This window comes from Bufo gargarizans, chromosome 4, assembly GCF_014858855.1.
Source record: "Bufo gargarizans isolate SCDJY-AF-19 chromosome 4, ASM1485885v1, whole genome shotgun sequence".
Taxonomy (NCBI): Eukaryota; Metazoa; Chordata; class Amphibia; order Anura; family Bufonidae; genus Bufo; species Bufo gargarizans.
In genome coordinates this window covers 474,314,456-474,341,116 of record NC_058083.1, presented here as the reverse complement: position 1 = coordinate 474,341,116, position 26,661 = coordinate 474,314,456, and the positions used below count along the sequence as shown (strand labels likewise).

Sequence of the window (26,661 nt, the reverse complement as noted above, 5' to 3'; positions counted from 1 at the left end):
TCCTGCTGGATCTTTTTCTGATTCCATTGCCTGCTTTTTGAGAGAAGATACGGTAAATGTTTTCTTAGAGTTCATGTCACAAAATAGCCATGGAAACGAGCTCGGGAGGCAAAAGGTTTACTGGCAGTCCTATGCAAAACTACAGTTCAGATCTACATCCTACATGGACAAATTCAGCTCTGCTACATCTGTGTTCTGATTGTGGTATAGGAGGGGTCTGTTTCAAAAACTATGCTCGTTCACTGACATATTGAAGTCATTTCTGAAGGTTTGCTTGCATCTCATTGGCTGTAACTGAATAATTGTTTTCGCCATTTCTTCTTGATACAAAGAGCACATATAGGTCAAATAGTCCTGATGGGAGTAGTTGTTTTTTGGTTGTTTGCCACTGGGAAATCCCATGTTGTGTGTGTTACATGGTTGGTGTACTTTGTGGGATTCAGACTTCTAAGACTGAGAAAGACTTACAGATGTAGCAGAGCTAAAGATGCTTCAAATGTTTTCCTGGAGTCTCACGGAGGATGACGTGAACTGAGCTCTGCTATATCTGTAAATGTGCACCGCTGTGTGTCTTCCATAATCTTAGGACACGGTGGATGAGATGATGGCAAGATGATAACTGCAGCTTCATTTAATGAGCAGCGTTCAGTTTACATTCATGTCTTTCCCAGTTCTTTACGTTTAGATCCGTGCAGATTTTTTTTTTTGTGCATTTTTCACTCCTGCTTATCAGTATGCATTTGTGTTTAGTCGACATATGGAAGTATTTAACTTCTTTCTTTAAACAGCTCAGTGAGTGTTATGTGCTGTGTTTTATCCCAATGATTCTTGGATAAACCATGGAAAGTGAGCATACAAGTGTGTGTTGTAGAAAAGGGTGGAATCCTTTACCTGTCCATCTATCTATCTAATCTACCTATTATCTATCTATCTATCATCTATCTATCTATCTATATTATATCTATCTATCTAATATCTATCTACTATCTATAATCTATCTATCTAATCTACCTATTATCTATCTATCTAATATCTATCTATCTATCTATCTATCTATCTAATATCTATCTATCTATCTATCTATCTATCTAATCTACCTATTATCTATCTATCTATCTAATATCTATCTATCTATCTATCATCTATCTATCTATCTATTTATCTATCTATCTAATATCTATCTTCTATCTATCTATTTTATATCTATCTATCTATCTAATCTACCTATTATCTATCTATCTAATATCTATCTATCTATCTATCTATCTATCTATCTTATATCTATCTATCTAATATCTATCCATCTATCTATCTATCTATCTATCTATCTATCTATCTATCTATCTATCTATCTATCTATCTATATCTATCTATCTATCTATCCATCTATCTGTATTATATCTATCTATCTTGTCAGGGATTATATATGAGACTATGTCAAATACTTTTCTAAGATAAAGCTGAAAGAGGGTAGTTTCTTGGCCACGGGCTCAAAGTACAATTTTAGGGAGTAGAAAGTTGTGAATTTCCTATTTACAATTTACATTTTATTTTAGCTACATTTTTGTGATAATTTTAGACCTTGCTGGATTATTTTTGCTATCCTTGCATGACCTAGGTGTGGATAAGTTTAACTTCAAAGGGAGAAAAGTGATAGAAAAGATCACATGCATGTGCTGTTTATAACATATGTAACCATCTATAAAAAGAAAATCCTTCCATTATGTTTCCTCTATTGCAACAAAAACGTCAAATGCTTTTTTCTTTGTTGGTTGTTCATGCTTCATCCAGGGCAGCTAAGTGTGACACAACTTTGCTCGTAGTCCTGATTAGTAAGAATCTAGATATTTTGTGTATACTACCCATATGCAGTCTCCATGGTTACAGACTACAACTAAACCTTTGGTGTAGTCTGATTCTACAGAGACACGACATGGAGCCCTTGGGCTTAAATTCAAAATCTGTAAATGGCTTCCAATTATTACACATCATTTATACTAATGGCCTCCTCAGAAGGAACTTTTTGGCCACCCGTGTTGTACCCTTAGTCATGTGTTTCTCCATTACCTAAGCCCCTCTCCATACGAACGTATAGATACTGTTGCCCTGATACCCCTAGTAATCCAACCAAACACTAAAGAACATTTAGAGCAATTTACATAGACACTTTCCTACGAACACTCATTCCCGATAATTGCCCATTGTAGATGTGCCACCAACAAATAAGACAAATTCTCAGTTTTGGGTGATCCATCTTTTATGTGGCACATATAATCATTGTTTGTGTGCAGCACATCACTCTATGTAAACAGGGGCGTGCTTTCGACAAGCAATAAAGCTATATGGGGATGAAAGATCATACTAGCGATCATTCATTCCCATAGAAGCTGCATGTGAATGCAGCTTTAACAATCAGGCAATGAATGGGAGTGAATGGTTCATTCTCAGTCACTTCTCTCGGAATGGTCCCATGTGAATGGACCATTAGATAACTAGAGTTTTCTCTCTGATTGCTATATATATATATATAAGGTGTTTATTACTTAGGCTGCCTAGTCCGATGCCTAAATGAAGAACGACTTAGAAACAAATGTGTTTCTGACATGTAGTAATAATTGTGAAATAGAACTGAGATACAAGAGACCTTAGTCATGAGTCTTGAGGAGCCCCCTGAGTGTCACATGTTATCAGCGCATACGTACAGGATCTGGAACATATGGTTAATTTACTCTGAGAAAGACCAACTCTACTGTACGTTTTTTTGGTAGTCAGCAGGAGTCAGTGTATGAACGTGAATTAGCGAAATATTTCAGCAGCGGGCACAGCCTACTTGGCACTTGAAGGCTTAGCAGTCATTATGTCTGCACAACAAGGGGAACAGACTGTTCATGATACTTGCCTTTTGGGCCTCAGGTGTGGCCTCAGGGAGACTTTCTACACACTTTAAGATGCCTCTCACACATTTTCGCATGCTCTGCTAGGTTTGCAAATGTTATTTTAGTGTTATTGTATTACAATCCTAAATTCACTGTGGAAATTGCTGACAAATACTCCTGCAATTTGTCAGGAATCAATGAGTTCTTACAAAACAAACGTAAAGTGTAGTAGTATGCACCATTCTTATTATTTTATGTGACGCTGATGTCACTGGAGAGAATTTCCATGTAGAATATATGCAGAGTTGCTATGTGATGCTCTATACGCATGAGCAGAACTGTTGAGATGTCACAACGTGATGGACAGGAATTATGCATATTCCTGTAGTCAGTGGTCACATCGGGGGTGTATTCCTCTTTTATAAATCATAGAATGGGGAAAGCAAAACTGAACTTTTTAAACATTTTATTTGTTTCTAAGGCTGAGTTCACATCTCCGTTTAGCTTTCCATTCTTCTGATCTGTCATAATAAAACAAAACAGGATCCTGTAAAAAAAAAACTGATCCTATGCAGTCCTATGCATAAGGCCTCATGCACACGACCACGGAACGGAGCAATGGATGTCGACAGCACACGGAGTGCTGTCCTCATCTTTACGGCCCCATTGAAGTGAATGGGTCCGTATACGAGCCGCCAAAACTGCGGCTCGGATGCGGACCAAAACAACGGCCGTGTGCATGAGGCCTAACTGATGCAACAGTTTGTTTGTTTTTCACTTCCTCTTAAAGTATAAATCACAAATTTTAATTAAATAAAATATAGCAGGAAAAAAAGGAATGCCCTGGGCAGTATAAAGAATCATTGATAATATGTATTTACCGGTATGTTTTGTTTGTTTATTTATTTCAGATTTTATATTTTGAATGCAGTAACAACAATAAGAATAAAAGTAATATAACTTAATGTAAATAAAAATGCTACCTGCAAATACTAGAGCTACCATTAGTTACTATGAATACTACAATAACAATCATTGTAAGAAAGTATAAAAAAAAAATTGCTATATTTTTTGACTGGTTCCTGTGCTCTATACCATGTTGGTTCTATCCACTGGTTTTAATACATACATTTTATACAGATACCTACCTTTTGTTTGTTACACAGTCAGCCATATATTCCTTTAAAACATTTTTCTATGTATGGATTTTTCATGTGGGAAATGTCTATGGCTGTTATCCAAGTTTTACAACCACAAGGCCATTGGAGCATGGCATTGCTGCTTCCTAATGGAGATCCCTGGCAGCAATCTGTAATTTACTTTTAATATGAGTAGGAAATGAGAGGTCTCTCGAAATATAAGTAATGTTCTCTCATACAAGGGAGAAAGTCTACAGGACAAAGAGTGCTACACCCCGACAATACTTTTAGTTATTATAATAATAATACATCTATCTATCTATCTCATATCTATCTCTCTCATATCTCTCTCATATCTATCTATCTATCTATCTATCTATCTATCTATCTGTCTGTCTGTCTGTCTGTCTGTCTGTCTATCTATCTGTCTGTCAATCTATCTATCTATCTATCTATCTATCTATCTCATATCTATCTATCTATCTATCTCTCTCATATCTATCTATCTATCTATCTAATATCTATCTATTTATCTATCTATCTCATATTTATCTATCTATCTCATATCTCTCTCTATAGCTAAGTTCACATGGTGAGGATTTGCCATGGCAAATTTAACATGTATTTTTGGTAGAGGATCTTCAGCAGTAATCAAAGCCTGACCCTCAGATTTCTTCTCAGTATGTGCTGAGGTCCATATGAGGATCATCTCCGTTTTTATTTATTGGAGCTAGTTCTGTGCAGAATCAGTGAGAATAAGGAACATCTTCACTATTCCCCTTTAAATTATCTGCAATATGGATAAAACATGGATTGATGTGGATTTTAACTTAGAATTCACTTGGATCAAATTCTCAAAGTAACCCTTACGAATTGCATCATAATACCCCCAATGTACCTAAATCAAGAAGATATTGTATCACCAGATGATGCAGCCAGTGATATGCACTAATACGAGGTAGACCCCCGTGGCTCAATACGTTACTCTGGTTTCTTTCTGTTATAAGTTGCCATGTGGCCATTTTAGAAATGTATCTTCTATTGATCAACATAGCAACAAAAACAAAAGATGTAGGATTCCGAGAGATTCCAAGCTTTTTCTCCTAAACTGGTTGCTCCAGACTAATGTTCTTCAGGCTGGAGTCATGTTGTGACTACAATCTTGGATTGTTTAGTTCCCACTCAATGAACTGGAGTTGCTTAGTGATAATGTGCAGAAACCTGAAAGGTTTGGGGCTGGGTTAGGCTTCCATTTGAAGAGCAGTTAAAAGTTTGATCCAGATTAAGTCCTACTCTCCAGGGGCTAGAGCCTAAATCTCACAGCTAGGTCAAATGCACACTTTGTTTAGACTCAGAAAGGTTGGCTTGTGCGTATGTTGTATCTTGAAACTAGATCCTAATATACTTGTTCCCTTCTAAGAAGGCCAAAGTAACAGAGTTTCCATTTCTTGTATGAATTAAGGTCGCGACCAATAGATGCCTCCATGTATAATCAGCAGGACGTAAACCGCCACTCTACGACCTGCATTCCTCGGACTAAAGCAACTTTTTGCTTTAACGATTATAGCAGATTTTGTTGCAGAATCATGAAGGCTACTATGCAAAAATGTTCTGTTTCTATACCACATTCTTCCAAGCTCAGATAATTTCTCATACTGGTGAGGGGAATCTCAAGGTAGCTGTTTCAAGCCTGTGCAGCCTGCTGGACGGAGAAGAAGGGAAGGGGGGGGGGGGAGGTGAAGGGCCACGGTATGTTCCAGATGACTGAGCAACGATTTATATACCAGCTCTCCTTTTTTACATGAACAAGAGGAGTAATAACTGCACAGAGCTGGGAATTTTGAAGCAGCTCTGTGTCTGATGACTAATGTGATAGGGTGGCAGGAGCTCGCTGATTGGACATCTTAATGAGCACATTTTGAAGGGAGTTTGGGCTGCAGTCCCCCTTGACCTTTGCCCTTTATTGACCAAACTGACACTTCATTTTTCACATACTTCCAATTATGGCTGAGCTTAAGTGTCGTCCTGCCTCCTTTATTTCTTTTCTATGGATGACTTTAGAGTGGTTGAGGCTGCAGAAGACATTTTAATTTGAGAAACAAGCTATACAGGTTTAGGTGGTAATATGAAACTGCTGGTATTTGCTGACCCTAAAAAAAGTGCAGACAGACTCAACTTCAAATATACAGAAATGAGAGAAGACATTAGGTAGATAATAGATATGGAAAATAGATTTTTTACATAAATATGAGCAACATAGATAATGTATAGATAGATATAGATAGCTAATGGATCGATATATATATATATATACAGTATATATATATATATATATATATATATATATATATAGATAATGTATAGATATATTTAGATAGATATATATAATGGATAGATAAAATAGATAGATAATAGATTGTTATAGATAGACAGATAGATAGATGATAGATAATAAATAGGTAGAAAGATGATAGATGCTGCTGCCACCTCCACACTATGTCACCTTGCCACTCTGTGGTCTCCTAATGCTGCTGCCACCTCCACACTATGTCACCTTGCCACTCTGTGGTCTCCTAATGCTGCTGCCACCTCCACACTATGTCACCTTGCCACTCTGTGGTCTCCTAATGCTGCGGCCACCTCCACACTATGTCACCTTGCCACTCTGTGGTCTCCTAATGCTGCTGCCACCTCCACACTATGTCACCTTGCCACTCTGTGGTCTCCTAATGCTGCTGCCACCTCCACACTATGTCACCTTGCTTCTTTGTGGTCTCCTGATGCTGATACCATCTCAACACTATGTCACCTTGCCACTCAGTGGTCTCCTGATGCTACTGCTGCCTCAACACTATGTCACCTTGCTACTCTATGGCGTCCTGATGCTGCTGCTGCCACCTCCACACTGTCATTGTGCCACCCTGTGGCCTCCTCCTGATGCTGCTGCTGCCACCTCCACACTCTGTCATTAGGCCACTCTTTGGTCTCCTCATGCTGCTTCCATCTCACCACTATGTCATATGGCCACTCTGTGGACCTCTCATGCTGTTCCCACCCTCCCCACTCCATGACTGGGCCACTATTTTGCCTTTCAGCCTGGCTGACACCATCATTTATTTGACCCTTTTTCTGATCTGTAAGAAGGAAGGAAAAATGAGACTCACAACAGATCATGTTTATGTAATAGATCTATGGCCTGCATGATATGGTCCCTATTTTGTATCAGAATTGGCTTATAATTTGGTAGCCAAAAGCAGAAGTGGGTACAAAACACAGAAGACATGCAAATATTCCATTCACGTGTCATCTCTGTTTTGGATCCACTCCTGTTTTTTTGGGCATTACCAGTACTGATGGATTACTGACCAAATGATGACCAAGTGAAGGCGGATGCTCGACAGACAGGATCCGTTTTTTGGGGGTTATTGTTCTGACAGATCAGAGGAAGGGCAAAGTAATCAGTGACGTCAACACAAACTTACTGCTGACACCCCCTCCACTCTGTCAGGGGGCTCTACTTGTATAAGCGTTGAATAGAACAGGTTCTGTAGACATCTATGTGGAATCAGCTGACGACGGTGTAAAAGGAGTGCGCTTCTTGATACTAACATTCACCTGTAAGGCTGAGTTCACACTTGAGTTATTTGGTCATTTATTTGGGCCCTGTAACTGCCCAAATAAGTGAAGTGTTCAGTGATTTTAAGAGCGACGCCTGTCATATGCATGTTATACGGACTCACAGTATTGTTTCACTACCAAAACAGACTTCCTATGCGTGTTACAGCAAGGCACAATGTTCTACACCACTATAAAGGCTGCCAGGAAATAGCCATTTTTTTAACGAGATTCGCCATGAATAAATTCAGATCAAACCTAATTTTTTCAAAAAATTAAATGAACCGGCCAAATCGATTTTTTTTAGAAATTCACTCATCTCTAGAGATAAGGATCAGCCAGTTGGATTTTTACAAGTTCAGTCCTTTTGTTCTCAGGGGAGATAAGGCGCTGCCAAAGTTGTGTAGAACACATGCACACTTGGCAGTGTGTGTGTATATGTGTAGGAGGTAGGAAGGAATAGCTGACAGCTGATCGCTATCTAAGGTTTATGGGCACCTTTAGTTGAAACTTGCTTTAAGGCCTCTTTACACTGCCCGATATTTGGGGAGATTATCGCAAATGAGCATTCACACGAACACTCATTAGCGATAATCAGCCTGTTTAAAGGTGCCACCGATTACCCGATGAACAAGGAGAATGCTCAGTCATCGTTGGTGTAGTCACCTAAATCGTTGCTTGCTGACAGCAGATCGTTCTGTCTAAATAGCACCCTGCTGCAGGCAAACAATGATTCTGTATGGCGTTAGAGATTGCTCCTGATAATACCGTGGAGGAGATCACTGCATGTAAATGCAGCAGTCTCTGTCACTGACAAGCAGGGGATTGTTGGGAAGGAACAATCGTCAACTCCATCGAGCAGTGTAAAGGGGCCTTTAGTTTTCTTCAATTGGATTACCAAGAGATAGTCAGGAAAACTACCTGTCCCTGTAATCCACTCTATTTCAAATATCTCCAGATCTGAAACATCTATCTACAAAGGTGTGAATTACATGAGACGCTCGCTTTAAGTGTACTGCACTGAATTGTATGTATTACAGTATATAGCACTTCATAGACGGTGTTTGATCCAGGGGTGTTACGGTACTTTACTTGAGATAACGTGTTACCTTCTGCAGTAAACTTCTTGATACGGTTTCTACCTGATAGAGAAACACCTTGTGCAGAAGATTTTTCTTGAGCCCGACCATTGTCCGGTCCGCTTCCATGTAGTCGTCCCCCCACAGCTACTAAACACGTTGACATGTTTCCTTTAACTACAATATGGAAATTACAGAATATGTAAAAAGGCAGAGAGAGAGATTGTGTCTTTTCTGTAAGGTGACCCCTGTTACCCAGTAACTGCTTTACTTACGAGCTTATTAAAAACTTAAAAAAAAATTGTAGCTTTTCATACTTCACAGGCATTGATGTGAAAATGAGCCGCCCTGTGACTAGTTTTCTTGATCATTTTTAGAACAATTGATTAACTAAAGAGCTCCTGTCATTAGATGACATTGACTGATAGCAATTTGTCACAAGCTCCCAAGGTCACCCAGACGGCAGAGACTGTGGCTTGTCTTTGATTGACCTTTACTGATTTCTCTGATGCCATTATCATGTACTGGTTGTTGACTTACATAGTTGATATGACCCGATTGCAGAGGCAGGGAACTATTCAATGTAACAGTTGTTTTTTTTATCGTTATGGTCCTGGCTAGCTTCAACATGGGTCAAAAAATTAGCAGGATGCAGAAGCAAGCCACAATGTATGGCCAAGATGTGGGTGGAATGATATACTCAAGAGGATGCAGCAATATGTTCCTGTAATTTATCCTTAACATATATGCACATGCTTGGAGTGTTTTACTATGACTGGAATTGATTACACAACTTTCAAAAAGTTACAATGGTTCAAAATCTGCTTTGTCCCAGATAGGGACTACTTAGGTCTTCGTTATTTTTGGACATCCCCCTTTTGTTAAAAGGGTCACCAGGGGTGTAGCTAAAGGCTCATGGGCCCTGGTGCAAGAGTTCAGCTTGGGCCCCTTTTCCCTAAATGTTTTGTGGCCGGGGGCAGGGAAGCACATAGCCTTCATGCTGCCTGAGACAACACAAAGCTGCCAAATTCTTGACCTAACCCCTTCCTTCCAGCCAGAGGTGCAACTTGACCAGCATGCACTTTATATAATATCGGTGTCTTCTCATGTGGCACAAGGGTCTATGGGCCACCTCAGGCTCCTGGGCCCGGTAGCGACTGCTACCTCTGCACCCCTATCCTGAGGGTCGCCTGATGTACCTCTATAGGGCATCCATAGATGACAGCTGGGGAAATGTTGAATTCCCCTGCAGTGCCTCCATAGGGGGAAGTATTACACAGCTCCCATTTAAATCAGTTGGTTGACCATATAATACACAGGCATGAGGTGTCTCAACATGCCATACCCCCGCAAATCTGCTGTTCTTCAAGGAGGTTGGTGATGGAGCTACAAAGCTCTGTCCACTGTGTAGTGGATGGACGTGGTTACTGTAGAGATGTCTCCATTGAAGTGAATGGGAGCAATGTGTAGTAACCAGCTTCATCCGCGAAACAATGAATAGAGCTTTGTAGTTCTGGTACCAACTTCTACTGCCAGAGCTACTCTAGACAGCTGATTGGTGGGGTGCTGGGTGTTGGACTCCTGCTGATCAGATATTGACATCCTATCCTGAGTATAGGCCATCAATAGTAAAATCCTGGACTACCCCTTTAAGGAAAGCAAACCAGGCTCATGTAACAACCTCTGTGGGCCACATCCGGCCCATGTGCACCAGACGCAGATGCTTTAAAAAGTGTATTAAATATTTCTTATCTCCTACTGGCGTTATGGCAGGTTTCCTTAGTGTAAATGGTACATTTTTGGCCTTCAGCTAATGCATATTTGTTATCAGAGGCCTGTGATACGAGACGATAGCTGTAGAAAAAGTCTGGCCTAAGTAGATATGTGTTGGTATTAGATGGCCTTGTGTGAAAGGTCTGTTTCCCCTTTTGCAAGGAAGAGATACAGTTTTTAAGTCTATATTCTGTAATGCGTCACAGTGTTGTTTGATTTACAGCTGTTGTAAGCCCTATATCAGGGATGGTTGGCCTGTCTGGTTAAAGATCATTAACTATATGATGACGAGATGAAGCTGTCAAAAACAGGAACCAAGTAAAATACAGAACAAGATAAGCGACAAATTAAATAAAAAGGTTTGGGAATTGCAAACATGAAGTCCAATGTGGAACATCATTACAATATTACCAAGTGTTGTCTTTTATATACTGTGTTTATTTTCAAGCACAATTTATATACAACCTATAAAGGGATTCTGTCATCAGAAATGAGCCCTATAAGCTAAACATATGGCGATGTCCCTTGTAAAACACAGAATCCTAAAGTGAGTTTATCTAATGCCCCTGTGGCTCTATATTCATAAAAAAGACGTTTATATCACCTGCCAATCACTTCAAAATGTGTCCAAGGGGACGTCTCATGGTGAAAGGGGCCCAGCTGCAGCCATGTCGTCTATGTGCCCAGCGCCACCTCCTCAAGTGAAATCGCCGCCATTCCTTTTATTATATCTGCCTACTTCAGTTCGTGGCCGCCTCTGTAACCTCCGCTCGCTTCATCCAGATCTCGCACGTGCGCACTAGGTATATCCTGATGCGCCCGTGCGTACTACTGGCAGCGGCCTCGTATAGCGAAGTGCGCATGCGCCGGCCGGCGCACTTCGCTCGAACCTCCACTGACTGCCCTATTACAGCCCATCCCAGCCATCCAACCTAGTTTGCACGCGAGCGGTGGTTAGAGAAGCAGTGATGACGTGAGGTAGGCGGATCGCATGAAAGGGAGGACGGCTATTTCACTACAGAAGGTGGCGCTGGGCACCTAAACGACATGGCTGCAGCCGGGCACCATTCACCAGGAGACGTCCCCTTGGACACATTTTGAAGTGATTGGCAGGTGATATAAAAACGTCTTTTTTTATGAATATAGAGCCACAGGGGCATTAGATAAACTCACTTTAGGATTCTGTGTTTTACAAGGGACATCGCCATATGTTTAGCTTATAGGGCTCATTTCTGATGACAGAATCCCTTTAATGTTTGAGCTAACCTTCCTGAAATTATTTTTCAAATAAAGTCAAAATCATGAAAGTTTTCTTGCCCAATTTTAAAAATTAATTTTCTAGTATCTACAAGGAATACATATGATAGTATCAATTGTGGTCTAACTTCTCACAGATGAACTGCCAGGACTGGTCACCACAAAATGCAGTGCAATCTGCAGGCAACATGTTATATCGCAAGAGGAGCTGATCAGATTGATATATAGTTTTATGGGGAAAGATTCAGTATAACTTGTAACTTATACATTTACCATATTTTGGGGACTATAAGCCTCACCACATTATCAGATGCACCTAGGATTTGTAGAAATTAAATAAGAAAAAAAAATATTTTTCATCAGGCCTCAGAGCAGAACCCCAAATCAGACCCCCAAATCAGACCCCCCAAGCTCCATCAGCCTCAGATCTGACCCCCCAGCCTCATATGAGCCCCCATCAGTCCCGCCAGCCTCCATCAGCCTCAGATAAAACCCTCAGCCTCCATTAGCCTTAGATCAATCCCCCATTAGACCCACCAGCCCCCATCAGACTCCTAATCAGCCTTAGATCAAATCCTATCAGCCTCAGATCAGCCTCCATCAGCCTGAGATCCCCATCAGACCCCCTAACCCCCATCAGCATCAGATGGGGCCCCATCAGACCTCAGATCAGACGTTAAAATAAAAAACTTACCTCACCTGCCCCAGATGGCGCTGCAGATCCAGGACTCACTGCATGCCGCACTGCTTCCAGCCCACGCTGCACTGTTGCCTGACTTTTCACAATGTCAGGTCATAGTGTTCGTCTATATGGACTATGTCCTGAGGCTGTGCGCAGTCAGGACCCAGTGCATAGCGGGACCCAGAAGAAGACCAGGGAAAGTGAGTGCAGCCAGTGCAGTGCTGCCTTCACCTCACTCACCTCCTGTGGAAGGGGTCATTAGCATTTGGACTATAAGATGCACTGACACTTTTCGGGGGGAAAAGTCTGAAAAATACAGTAAATCTCTCCTCTGTCTGGGGGGGGGGGGTTCTTATCGTTGATTGATAGCATTCTCTGCGTAAGTGTGTATACAGAGATAGATAAACCTATATGGATGGCACCTTTGATAAAGGTATAGACATGCTTTAAGCTGGAATTCAAAGCATGATTTTAATAATGTTTCACTGACGAATGCTATTATGAAGTTGAAGGATGTGCACTTGAAACTAGCTGTTGTCCCACTGTAGGGTATATGCTTTGTACTATAGAGATTTAAGAAGTCCCCAAACTTTTACTCATGAGTAAAGATTGATGGGGTAGAATAGTGAGAACTTTCCTCCAAAGCTAGAAGCTTCCCTGTCCTAGGCTAAGCATAGGGGTATAGATTTACTTGAGCCAGCACCAGGATGGGGGTCCTTTAGACTCTGGTTGTAAGTTCACCAATCTCACTCACTCACCCGATTATCCGGGTGTTCCAGAAACAATTAAAATTTTTAAGTGTAGAACGTGTTTTCAGACCTGCACAGAATCACATGTTTTATATTTTTTTTACAGTTTTTGGCTTGAATAGACATTTTTGTTGTCTTTTAAGCTACAAAAGCCCACCGTCGAGAAACAAAAGATGGTTGCACGGTCACTTTTCTTTTCCTCACTTGACCTGACAAACATCTGTGGCAGACGAGCAGATATAGCGTGTACTTTCTCGCCTTGGCTGCTACGACTGTGAATGGCTCTGAAGCTTCATTCAAATTGACAGGTGATTGCTTCCATAAAATGAAAACGCTCAAATTTCCAGCAGGACTGTTTGATTACCTCGTGATTACATCCCTCTCCTGTGATAACAAGTCACCTGTTCCCAGGGAACAGTTGACAGTCCTCATGTTTATTACCCAATTGAATGTCAGTAGCAATTGCGGCTAAAGATAAACAAAAATGCAAGTACGTATTGACCTTGACTTTTTCTTCTTCTTCTTCTTTTTTTTTTTCCCCTTTGAGATATTGTACTTGATGGTTCCATTGCTGTTAAGCTGATAAGAGTTATAAACAGTAGTTTAAGGAAAATGTTCTATTCCCAGAGGAAAATGCCATATAGCTGTGGGAAATGGCAAATGACTAATGCCCTTTGCCAAACTCACTTAGTTCACCTTCATTTCAGCTGTGGGAAAATTAAAGAACGTCTCCATTATGACTTAGATATCATAATCATGGAAATACACATAGAAATCTTATGAACTGTGAACCGACTGACTGGTTCAATGACTGGTACGGGAGTTATGATGAGAAATATGTAACATTGAAGGTACATTAACAGGAAACTGCATGCAAATGTATGCATCTAATATCATTACTATATTTCTATATGTAACAATAATGTTTCAATATGACGCCAACCTCTCCCTGATAATTTACTGAAGGATGATTAATGTATTGACTAATTTTATTAATGATAATCATATACTTAGAAAATCACCCAACAAGCCCTACCAGCTCCAAGTGTACATGCAGACCTCTTACAACTCTACCAGCTGCTCCCAGTGATATGGGAAGAAAGCCAGATGCTTGGCCCAGATCTTGTTGAAAATAGAAATCTTGAACCGTTTCCAAGTTGGATGCCCGACCCTGTAATTAAGGGTCTAACCTAAGTGGCCTAACTTATCTGTTTGATTTCAAACTATTGTCTTCTGTTATCAGCCATCTTAGACAAATATTCAGTTGTGGCTTTAGAGCTACCAATAGAATTTACCTTTGAGCTATGATGAAGAAAAGGGACAGACAAGAATTTTTTAGGCTTTGAACACACATTCAAGGAATTTAATTTGCTCCTGGAACCTGTGCAACAAGACTGTGCAGAGTGGTATTGCCAGGCCAAGCTACTTCAAAGAGAAGCATGGAGGCTTAGTGGTTAGCATTGCTGCCTTTGGTCCTCAGCATGGAGTTTGGACATTCTCTCTGTGTTTATGTGGGTTTCTTTTGGGTACTCTGATTTCCTCCCACACTCCAAAAATATACAGATAGGCAAACCAGCTTCCTACAAACTTTATCCTAGTGTGCTTAGTGTGTTGGGGTCAAGCACCTATATGGCAGCCACTGACTTCCCAGGGAGTTGCCACAGCCACACAACCATTCCGTGTTGAGTTTCTGTAAAAAAAAAAAAATGTTTGTCATTGTCATTTGAGCTTTAGAGTGCTATATACAAGAAGAAAATACATTCAAAATCAGTAGATATTAAATGATAGGTGGTTCATTGTCCAAATTTGACGTGACAATGTGGGAACCATCATACTCCTCTCACCCACTCCAGTTGTCTATTCTCCGTGGTCTTACACATGTTTTACTCCATCATGAGGCCAGCTATAGTCATCACTGTAGATGATCACCAGCATCAGGACTGTTATCCACTTTTACGGTTCTAGTAAAAACATTGGCAGTATCTAAATGACTTTGCCGGCGGAGTGATGAGCTCTATTTGTGGGTCGTTGTGAACTCTTGGCGTTTGTTGTGCCTCCCTTTAGTGCTTCCCTAATTTACCAATTAGGCCAACTGAATAAACAACTACACAACTGTGAAGTTTGCTATAAGTGCTAGTTTGTTAGAGGTCGATTTATCAACATGCTACGGAAAAGAGTCTGCCTCTCTTGCGCTGAACATGATGTCAGCATTTTCCTATTGCATCAGTATTTGTATGGTATACAAAGCAGATATTGTTTACTTTTCCTCTACTTGGCACAAATTGGAGCATGATAGGTCTTAAACTAACCTCAGGGGTTTTCTGTTTAACCCTGAGACCCTGTGGCTGCGACAAGCTAAAGAAAATATACATGCCAGTCCGCTCCTCTAATTGTGTGTATTGCAGTCATATACAACCAGTGTGAATTAAAGAGTCATTTAAGATCAGGCATGAGATCGAATGACCTGAGGGATTTTGAAGAATAGTTTTGGGCTAATTTTTTTAAGCTTCAAGAAGTCTTTAAAGGGATTGTCTCACTTCAGCAAATGGCATTTATCATGTAGAGAAAGTTAATACAAGGCACCTACTAATGTATTGTGATTGTCCATATTGTCTCCTTTGCTGACTTGTTTCCATGGTTATGTCCACCCTGCAATCCAGCAGCGGTGTTCGTGATTGTACGCTATAGGAAAAAGCGCTAGCCTATGTGCACTCCCACAATCCCAGCCACCAAAGAGGCTGGCACCTTTTCCTAGTTTCTAAGCACGTCCACTGCTGCTAGATTGTAGGGTGGTCGTAACCTCTGGATATGAGCAGTGTATAGTGCAATAAACAAAATGAATCAAGCCAGCAAAGGCGACAATATGGACAATCACAATACATTAGTAAGAGCCTTGTGTTAACTTTGTCTACATTATAAATGCCATTTGCTGAAGTGAGACAACCCCTTTAAATGGAACCAACATTCATTGTCTGGCATTAAGACATCCCTTTAGTATATCAGCTGGGTCTGGTATTGTACCTCATACATCTACTTTTTCCTAAAAATAGTAATATGAGTTGTGTTTGGTATTGCAGCTCAGCTTCATTCAAGTGAAGGGAGCTGATCTGCAATACCGGACACAGCCTATGAACACAGATGGCATTGTTTCAAGAAAAAATCCTTTAAAAAAAAACCATAAGAGCCAAAGAACCTATTTATTGGTACTAAAACAGTGAAATTGTAATATTTATCACAATTTCACAGACATACAAATATAAAGGACTGACTCTAATGCCAACATGAGCATCAATTTTGAACCTATTGAATGATCTACATGTAATTTCTTTATTGTTTCTTAGATATTATTATTAATTAAAATACTTAGACCAAAATTGTGTCTTCACGCAGAGTATAATTGTCCAGTTGTATTTTTTTCCAGCTTTTTTTTTAGGGTGGGCATCATAGAAAGAGCATGTTGAAATGTTTGCTGGAACATGTTCTTACTCATACTATTTTAGAAGGTCAAATGAGGGTTTCATGATACTTAGATGCCTGTTGAGTAACATCAAATGTGTCTTCACGTTGTAGGTTGGAGAACTTCAAAAATTAACTTAACTAACTAAGATTATGTTGCCCTGCAATAAACTATATACAGCAATCAATACTTTAAGAATTGTTAAGAAATCTAGTGAAAAAATAAAATAAATAATACAGGGGGACATGATCTTTGCTTGATCTTATTTTGTTTTCGTGTGTGTTGGTGCCTTATGTGTAGAAACTGGGCCGACAGCTTTGAGAAATCTTGCAATCGTCTTAAAAATAAATATATCTTCGCATATTCTCAGAAACACGTCAGGAAGATGGAACGTAGACAATGTGAAGGCTTTATCATCGTTGTAGGCCGATAGGCAGCCAGTGTCTGCTCCTCTAACTGTAACCGAAAAAGTATGGGCCGAACGCTTCTTTTATTAACATTATAACTGGAGTCATGTGGAGAGCTGCAAAGCCGTTTGAACTAATTTTAGCTTACAAGAAGATGAAGATAAGCTTCCCACTATGGTTATACCATATGCTCTCCTGGTGATAATATTCAAGTGTAAAATACTCAACAGAGATACATTGTTTGAGGAGCTAAAGGCAAGAGATAGAAATTTTTTCCACACAGTGAGATTATTGAAAGTAATATAGTGGCCCAAGTCTCAGATAACATTAAATTAGCAATAAATTCAATTAACCAGATATATTTTGACCCTGATGCTTCTTACGAGATCTAACATAATTTGTTTTGCTACATTGCTGATTGCATTAAATACATTTATCGCAGACACATAAGGAAATCAATTTTTATGACAATTGATTGCTTTTCAAGAAAACAAAAAGTCCAGTCTTTTATGTTGGAGGACATGCTTGCCGAATAGAGAATTGCGTCCAACTGAGTTAAATGCCATTCCTTTAAAAGTCTCCTTAAGAAAGTCAGATCTAATATGTTTCCATATTCAGAGAATTTAGCTTCTTTGGTTTCAGCTAAGAGTGTACAACCTATTTATTTGCCACCGAGATCACTTCTCCAGGAGGACGTTTTGTTAGTTCTTGCTAAACTGAGAAAAAAAAGAAGGGTCCAGTGGCGATAGAAAGTGTATTTGCAGATGAAACACAGGGGACTTTGCAGGAGCCTGGTGGAAGCTTTGTGTTAACAACTGTCCAAATGCTTGACCTGTGAGTGACCTTGGCCAAACAAACCTGCAAATCGAAAGAGTCCTCTTTTGACACAGATACCTGGTAGTGTGGGAGGGAGGTAAGAAAAACATAAGGTGCCTAAAGTGATGCAGGATAATGGTGGCAGTACTGACCCAGAAACCTGAGGTTAACACTGTCATCACAATGGTGTAAAGGAGAGCTGACCAAATGTTATTCCTGGTTGAGGGTGGTGGATCTTCTTTAGTCATTTCCAAGATAGGGATGGGCAAAGGTGTTTTTTTACAAAGACAATCTAGACCAGTGTGTTCATTGTAAAGTGAAACCTAATCCTAGCTACAGCTTAACAATATGAGCAAATAGACCGTTTCCAAGATGAAATATGTGATACATGCTAAGCTTAAAGACCTGGCAACGCGAGATGGCAAAGCTTGCTTATCCCCCGCTCTTTGTTTTTATAGGGTTTGCACAGGAACAAATACCTCCAGTAAATACAAGCAAAATAGCTTTGCTGGTCCATATCATGGCAGCACACATGCTCACAAGTCAGCTTTGGCAGGAAGTTACTAAGGTCTGTTCCGTACCATTTCCATTGCATCTTTATCTCTCCTGCTCATTGTTTGTTGCTGAGTACTTTAAACCTCAACTTCCCAACTAAAAGCTTCCTGTTGCCTGCTTTTAAATTTAGGTCTTTCAAGCACAATTTTGCTGTTGTTCTGTAGCTTATTTTAATCACAAGTGTTCTGCAATGTGAGTGAGGCCTAAAGGACCTCATCCCCATGGTTAAGCGTTAACTTTCTCCTGAGGTTGTGAATGTTAAGGATGAAACTTATGATATGAACTTTTTTCTATGTGTTAATTTTTTTCTTCTCAGGGCTGGCTCCATCCATATATATGTGGACCCTTTGACAACACAGTCATAGTAGAACCCCTGTCTGCTCTATATCCAAACTTATAAGCATGGAGCATGCTTATCCAGATCAACATACGACCCTCAAGCCTAATGATCCCTGTCTTCTGCCCAAGTTAAATGCCAGCCCTAGTATCTGTTATATCCAATCATTAAGGGAAAATCAATCATCGAAGGTTAAAGGAGTTTTCCAGGGTTAGAGAAAATGGGCTGTGTCTAGTATTTCAACTCAGCCCCATTTACCAAAACAAGCCTGAACTGTAATACAAGATAGAGCTCAAGAAAAAGATTGGGGCTGATTCTGGTTTCACCATTTTATATTCCACTTAGCATATCATTTTTAATTTATTCCCTTTTTTTTGTAGAACGTAATTTACATTTTAAGAACTGGCAAAGTTTGAATGGACAATGATAGTTTATGGGCCATTGTTTTCCCCAAGAGTCACGGTTCTTCAATTCCGTGACCTTAAAGGGGAGCTCTCCATAAAGGAGTCCTAATCCTACAGATTGTACAGATTGTCATAAAGTATTCCCATACTAAGTGACTCACGCGTTGGTCATTGAACCTGTGTGGTTCAGTTGTTCATATACAGCTATGTGACATAGTGAGAAAGCAATTTTCCTCATCTATTTTGCATGCAAATAAATTAAAATGTACTTTAAATTTGAGGTGAGAGCCTCAGCACCTGGTCACTGGTCATTTTCATAAAGGCAATCTCTACGTCGTAACTCCCGGAAGCCACAATCAAATGAACCATGATAATATATATATATTTTTAAATACCATTAATACATAAGGATTTTAGTCTATGGAAAAATTGTATTTTAGATTTTTTTAAATCCCCAAACAAAGTCTAGAAAAAGCAAAAAAAAATATTTTTTGGGTTTGACACTATATGCTGGAAGTACATAAATGAACATTTATAGATGTGATGCCACAAAGTAAGGGCCTTATGTATAAAATATTGTGTCAGTAAGAACTGGAGGTGTGGCTGACTGCAGCCAATCAGATTTCAGATTATATAATTTCAAAACAGATCAAACATTTTATGCAATGATCAGATCGGTTGCTATGATCTACACCTCCAACATTAGTTTTACATGAGGCTCATGTGTAGGCTTTGACTAGGCTTAAAATTAGGTTTCCTTGCCCCCTACTGTATTATAACAGGTCACATTATTAAAGAGTAAGGGGTGAAATCAACCTCCCTGCACCAGAGAAGTGTCAAAAAGTTGCAAAATTGAACACGCACCATTTGCACAAAATGTTGTGACCTTTTTGGATATTTACACCACGATTGCCTCTTATTGGGATTGGCATGCCCTCTAGTGACCCAGCAGATTTCCAATTATAGCTCAAATCTGTGCCAGCTCTTCATAAATTCGGTGGATCCCCGTATATATCTCAGTGTCTCCCTACTAAAAGAAAAAAAATCCACATTTTAAAGTCTGCTGTAGTCTTCTGTAAATCAAAATTATTTGTTGAATCGGTATCTGAAAAGTTGAATGACGTGAATAGGTATTTTTGTTTATTAGGAGTCTTCCTATGGTTCTATTCTATCAGTTTAGGATCTATAAAGGTGACCATATTGGTTGTTGCTCAACTTTTTGAAACATAGACAGACCCAAGAAATAACTGAATATATTTTTTTTTACCAAGTTAGTTGTAGACTATTATGGATGATTCGTGTTCATTTATACATCATAAAGAAAAATAGGAAATATCTTAAAGTGATGTTACAATGTATCAAAATTGTGGCATGTCTTCTGTGTAGAAGTAGACCTAACCCTAAAGAGATATTTCAGACATGGATCAATTTCTTGTTTATGGGAGTCTGTGTGTCTGTTTCCTTTAATTAAAATAACTTGGCCTCTGTCATGCTAAAGGGGCCTCTTTATAAGGAAAACATTTTTGTAAACAGGTAGAGACCTATGTGACCTATTGTGTTAAGTTTACCCGATCTAGAGTCAACATCTGAGAGGAAGGGAATTTACTAGCAGATACTGTTAGAATGAACCCAATCACCGCAAATATGTCAGCTGTTTTCTTAGCTATTGTTCCTTATCAGTCACTGATTAAATGTTAAATGTGGAGAACACACAAAAAACACATTTTGTGATGTGCTTCCCCTGCAGTGTTTACATTTTCAAGTAGGTTGCATGCGCCTTTGACCATAGAGTAGAAAGAAGAACATACAGATACATTTCGCTGGGTGGCTCATTCACGAGAATAAAATAATACGTTCATTCTACACAATTCAAAATGTTTGTGGATGCCAAACTATGGTGTGATCATTTATGAACCACCATAATATGATTCAGCTATATGAAGCTGTTGGGTATTATATAGTGTATTGATCAAAATTAGGTGTCTATGGGAATAAGAATTTTTGAGGGCCCGTAGTAGTTTTTGAAAACCATGATTTACCTCATCCTGGAATTTTTCTTAGTAGTTTTGGATATGTACATTTTTAGTCTAAAGGTCAAATGTGTCCTAAAGACATTTATTGCATCATTGACCTTTGGAAGTAAAATTTGAGATGGACATTGCATTTTTTTTTAAAACAGCACTGTGAATTTTGGAAATTTTATGCAATCTTAGATGGCTATAACCAGTCAAACTAATCTATGTCAGTAAGTATAGGGAACATATCTATGACCATGTAATCTCTAGTATGGAAGAATGCCTTCTTCATGTTACCTAGCAATGCTGTTGTGGTTTTTGTCTATTGAAAATTCCTCCATTGATTGACAAAAAGCAAGTTACACAAAGAATTCTCAAGGAAGTTCCATATGGTAGTAAACTGGTTGCTATTCCTTTGTCAAGACAAGTTTGCCGAGATCTACTTGCATTACATGTTTACTCGATTTCCCAACCCAATGATCTAGTTTGATCCATGGCTTGGTGATACTACTTGACCCAAGAGATGAAAGATTAAATGATTATCTTGAGTAAATTCTGGAGGAATAAGCACCTCAGTGGTCATTTCATTTTCAAGTCCACTTCTGTCTGGCAGATTGGTAAAAATGTGACCACAGACATCATCTAAAATAGTCATATAGTCATGGAATCAACTATAGTGAATGCAGCACCAAAGCTTGAGGGTGCAAGTTTTCTGCAAAATAAGGCTACTTTCAGAGCAGGGTTCAGCAAAAACACTTCCGTTACTGATAATACAACCATCTGCATCCATTATGAACGGATCAGGTTGTATTATCTTTAACATTGCCAAGATGGATACGTCATGAACTCCATTAAAAGTCAATTGGGGATGGATCAGTTTTCCTTTGTGTCAGATTGTGTCAGAGAAAAAACGGATCTGTCCCCATTGACTTGCATTTTGGATCATGACGGATCCATCTTGCTCCGCATCCCAGGATGGAAAGCAAATCTTAGCATGCTGCTGTTTGCTCTTCGTTATGAGAATGGAACGGAATGCATTTTGGAGCATTCCGTTCTGATCAGTTATGTTTTGTCCCCATTGACAATGAATGGGGACAAAACAGAAGTGTTTTTTTCCCGGTATTGAGACCCTATGACGGATCTCAATACCGGAAAATATTAATGCTAGTGTGAAAGTAGCCTTACACTCCTATATGTGTTATATTTCCCATAATATCTGCCATATGTCACTACTATCCACTCATTGATAGCTGTTCAAGTAATAGTAGCTATGTTGTTATTAGCAGTTTAATTTATTGCCTAGAGGATGCACAGTGGCGGGGCAATCCTCACTTAACTGTGGGGCTTTAGTTATGCCCAGTTTAAATGTTGATATTAATATACCAGTCACACTAAAACATAAAATAAGTTCATAACCTTTTATTTACAGTGCTGACGAGCCAGTGCCAAATAAATATTTAAAGGGGTTGTCAGGGCTTTTAATATGAGCTGATCGACGGGGCTTGCCGGGTGTCGGACCTCCGCCAATCTGATATTGAAAGCCCGGAAAACTCTTGGCTACTCCCAGCTTCATGTATCTGTGATAACTAAAAGTCGATTTTTAATTGGAACAGTTGTAGATATCACTTCTGAGTATACATAATACGCTCATTAAAGTGTAAGTTAACATCTGGCGAGCATTCCAGAATATTTCAATCGGTCAGTTTACAATTCCATAGTATAGTGGTTTTGATGGAAGAGCTCCTCTAGAAGAGTCCCAATAATAAGCATGCAGCAGAAGTCAGATTCTATGCCATTGCCCTACTGGGAAATCCAGATATCTCACCATTGACCTACACATCTGTTAGCAGAATACAGTCTGCGGTTTACAGCAGTCTGTAGTCAGCTTTTTAGACATGGTATCTACCGAAGGAATTCTCTAAAATAGTGTTATTGATGGAGCATCTCCCCTAGGAATGCTCGCATAATTATTCAGGGCTGCAGGGAAATTCTGATCCCTTTGATCATCAGAATACAGGCTGCTGTTTGCAGTAACCTCTGATCAGTTATTAGACAAGTTACTTCTCTCGAAGGATAAAACTTTGATGTATTTCTGATTTATTTTTAGAAAATTGCTTAAAGGAAATCTGTCACCAGGAAATTCACAGATAGGCACAATGCCTTGTAGGGTTAGTTCAGCTGAATGTAATGATACCTTTCACTTAGTGATCCATTCCTTTATCCTGGAGGAAAAAAAAGGACTTTTAATCCATATGCAAATGAGCAGTTAAGTGCATGGAGGGCGGGCCCAAGCCACTCTGTGTACCCTTCCTCCTCCTTCTCCTTCTTGAATGACAAGGCCAGGCAAGATGACTATACAGGAACCTGGCCCTATCAGTCAAGTAGGAGAAGGAGGGGCTGTCCGAGGGAGCAGGCGGAACAAGGGTGCATGGAGTGAGTGGCTTTGGCCCTTTCCCTGTGCACTTAGCTGCTCATTTGCATATGGATTAAAAGTACTTTTTCTCCAAAATTAAGCAGCGGATCACTAAGTGAAAGGCATCATCAGCTGAGCTAGCCCTACACGGCATTGTGGTATAAGTGAATTTCCTGGTGACAGGTTCCCTATTATAGTTCCCTATTATAGTTATACTGCAGTTTTTGTTGGACTTTTTGGTAATTTTTATGCAGTTTTTTCAGCTAATACCAGAAGTGGGTTCAAAAGGGAACAGGGAATATGAAGCATTGGCAGCACGGTGGCTCAGTGGTTAGTGCTGGGGTCCTGGGTTCGAATCCAACCAAGGACAACATCTGCATGGAGTTTGTATGTTCTCCATGTGCTTGTGTGTGTTTCCTCCAGGTACTCAGGTTTCCTCCCACACTCTAAAGACATACTGATAGGGACCTTAGATTGTGAGCCCCATTGGGGACAGTGTGATGCTAATGTTTGTACAGTGCTATGTAAGTATAATAATAAATAAAGTTGACTTATTATTCTATTTCCATCCTGCTGGATCCACCTTGGCTCAAAATACTTTATCAAAAACTGCACATGTGTTTGCAGTCTAAAGCAGGCTGCAGTATATGCTAGTCTCTGGCCAATTTTGGGACACAGGACTACAGATCATCTAAAAAACAAACACCACAGCCTTTCATCTGCATTATTGCCACATTCCGACAGCTATGGGGTGCAATTCTTAAAAGTAGTTAATTGCTAAAATATTTAGAAGAGTCAGCAAGAGTAAGGATACGCGTCATATTCTCGATTGCTATTATTGTAGTTTCCATTGGCGTATTACGTTTTGCTGATAGTGACCATGGTCATCATCTTAGGTGTAATACAGCAGCGAGCATTGCGCTGACCAGTGTGCTGGAGGAATGCATCAAGCAGGTGGCATAAAATGAGAAATAAATAATCACGTATGCATTGTTTAATGTGCGCTCCCTACACTCAAAATCATGTGCTGTTACTTCAGTCCATTATGCTCGGCTGTGACAGTTAAGCCACGGTTTATGTAGCCGTATGTGCTTTATTGTGCCTCTGCAGCTGTGCACGTCCCAAATCAAGGGGGCCCCCCAACAAAGTGGCCTGATTTTTTTTTTTCCATGGTGAAAATGACTGTGGGCCACTTAACTCTTTAACACATTACTCTTTACAAGTTTTAAGCTCTTTTTACAATGCCTTATAAAAATGCCCTCAGTATGTTAATGGTCCTCTGAGGGATTGCTGCTGCCTGGGACTGGGCTTAAAAGTCTTAAATGTCCTACTTACCCTCTCGTCTTAAATTCACAGCTTAGACTGTCTCTCCTGTGCTTCATCTCCTTCATATTGTTCAGATCTAATGTTGGGCGAGAATATTAATCGCAAATATCGGCACTTAGAGAATTTGTGAATATTTTGAATATAGTGATATACAGTGCCTTGTAAAAGTATTCACCTCCCTTGACTTTTTGCGTGTTTTGCGACATTACAGCCTTAAGTTCAATGTTTTGTTAATCTGAATTTTATGTGATGGATCAGAACACAATGGTCTAAGTTGGTGAAGTGAAATAAGACAAATATATAAATAAAACTATTGTTTAGAAATAGAAAACAGAAAATTGGCATGTGCGTATGTATTCACCTCCTTTGTTAGGAAGCCCATAAAAAGCTCTTGTGCAACCAATTACCTTCAGAAGTCACATAATTAGTGAAATGATGTCCATCTGTGTGCAATCTAAGTGTCACATGATCTGTCATTACATATACACACCTTTTTTGAAAGGCCCCAGAGGCTGCAGCACCTAAGCAAGAGGCATCACTAACCAAACACTGTCATGAAGACCAAGGAACTCTCCAAACAAGTAAGGGACAATGTTGTTGAGAAGTACAAGTCAGGGTTAGGTTATAAAAAAATATACAAATCTTTGATGATCCCCAGGAGCACCATCACATCTATCATAACCAAACGGAAAAAACATAGCACAACAGCAAACCTGCCAAGAGACGGCCTCCCACCAAAACGTACAGAAAACTTTTTTTCATCTCAATCTATTTATTTATTTATCTAATATATATCTATCATCTATATATTCATCTAAAATCTATCTATCTATCTATCTATCTATCTATCTATCTATCTATCTTTATAATTCAAATCAGCTTTAGTGGCAGAACTAAATACATATTAGCATTACTAATGCAAGCTGGAAATAAGTGAGTAGGGATTGGGGGTGGGGATGGTGACGCATCCAGCGTAGGGGTATAGGAGTCCATGAAATATCAGACTCCTCTCAGTCTATGGCAGGCACTGACATATTGTGCTGCTATGGCCGCTGTGTTCTCCTCCTCCCCCAGCAGTACGGAGAGTCTCTCTTGCTCCTCTATTGAGGTGAAGTCTGGGAAGAGATCAGACAGTCTCCAGAAGTGGGTGTCCCTCACTGCTGAGTATTTGGGCACCACAGCAGGAAGTGAGCCTCATCCTCCATGGCCTCCTGGTCACACCATTGGCAAAGTCTGCTCTCCCTTGGCTTGTACCTTTGTTGCTGCCACTCGGATTCGATGTGCAGGCTGTAGGCTCTCAGTCTCTACTGGCTCAGGATTTCTCAGACTCTGGGGTTGTAGTGTTTCTCCAGAAATGGGGCCAGTTTGTACTCCCTCTGGAGACTTTAGTAGATTGTCAGCTTCTGTGATATTGTTATGTTGTTCCTCCAGATGCCAATATATTCCTCTTTGCTCTTACATATTGTTTTCTGAAGTTCCCTTTTTGTCAGGCTGTACTGGTTGGTGACTTGGGCAGGCTGGATTTGGGTGATTTGTTGTTTTTTTTTTTTTTTTTGGGGGGGGGGGGATTTCTTGGTGCAATAAGGCTTTGTGACGGTAGGAGCTGGGACTGCTACTAAGTAGATAGTGCCCTCTTCTGGACAGCAAGGTACAGTGGGAATATGCCCAACTCTGCTCGATAGGTGATGTTAGAGGTGCTCCAATGGACCTGGAGGATGTGTTTGCAGAGTTACACTTTAACCAGTTTGGGCTTGTGTCTTG

The 26,661-nt window shown here is 39.8% G+C and overlaps 1 protein-coding gene across 2 annotated transcripts in view; it reads left to right on the top strand.

Annotated features, from left to right (window-relative positions):
• The window catches only part of MEIS1 (Meis homeobox 1), a 130,161-nt gene that overhangs the window by 29,505 nt on the left and 73,995 nt on the right, over positions 1-26,661 (top strand). The window lies entirely within an intron of this gene.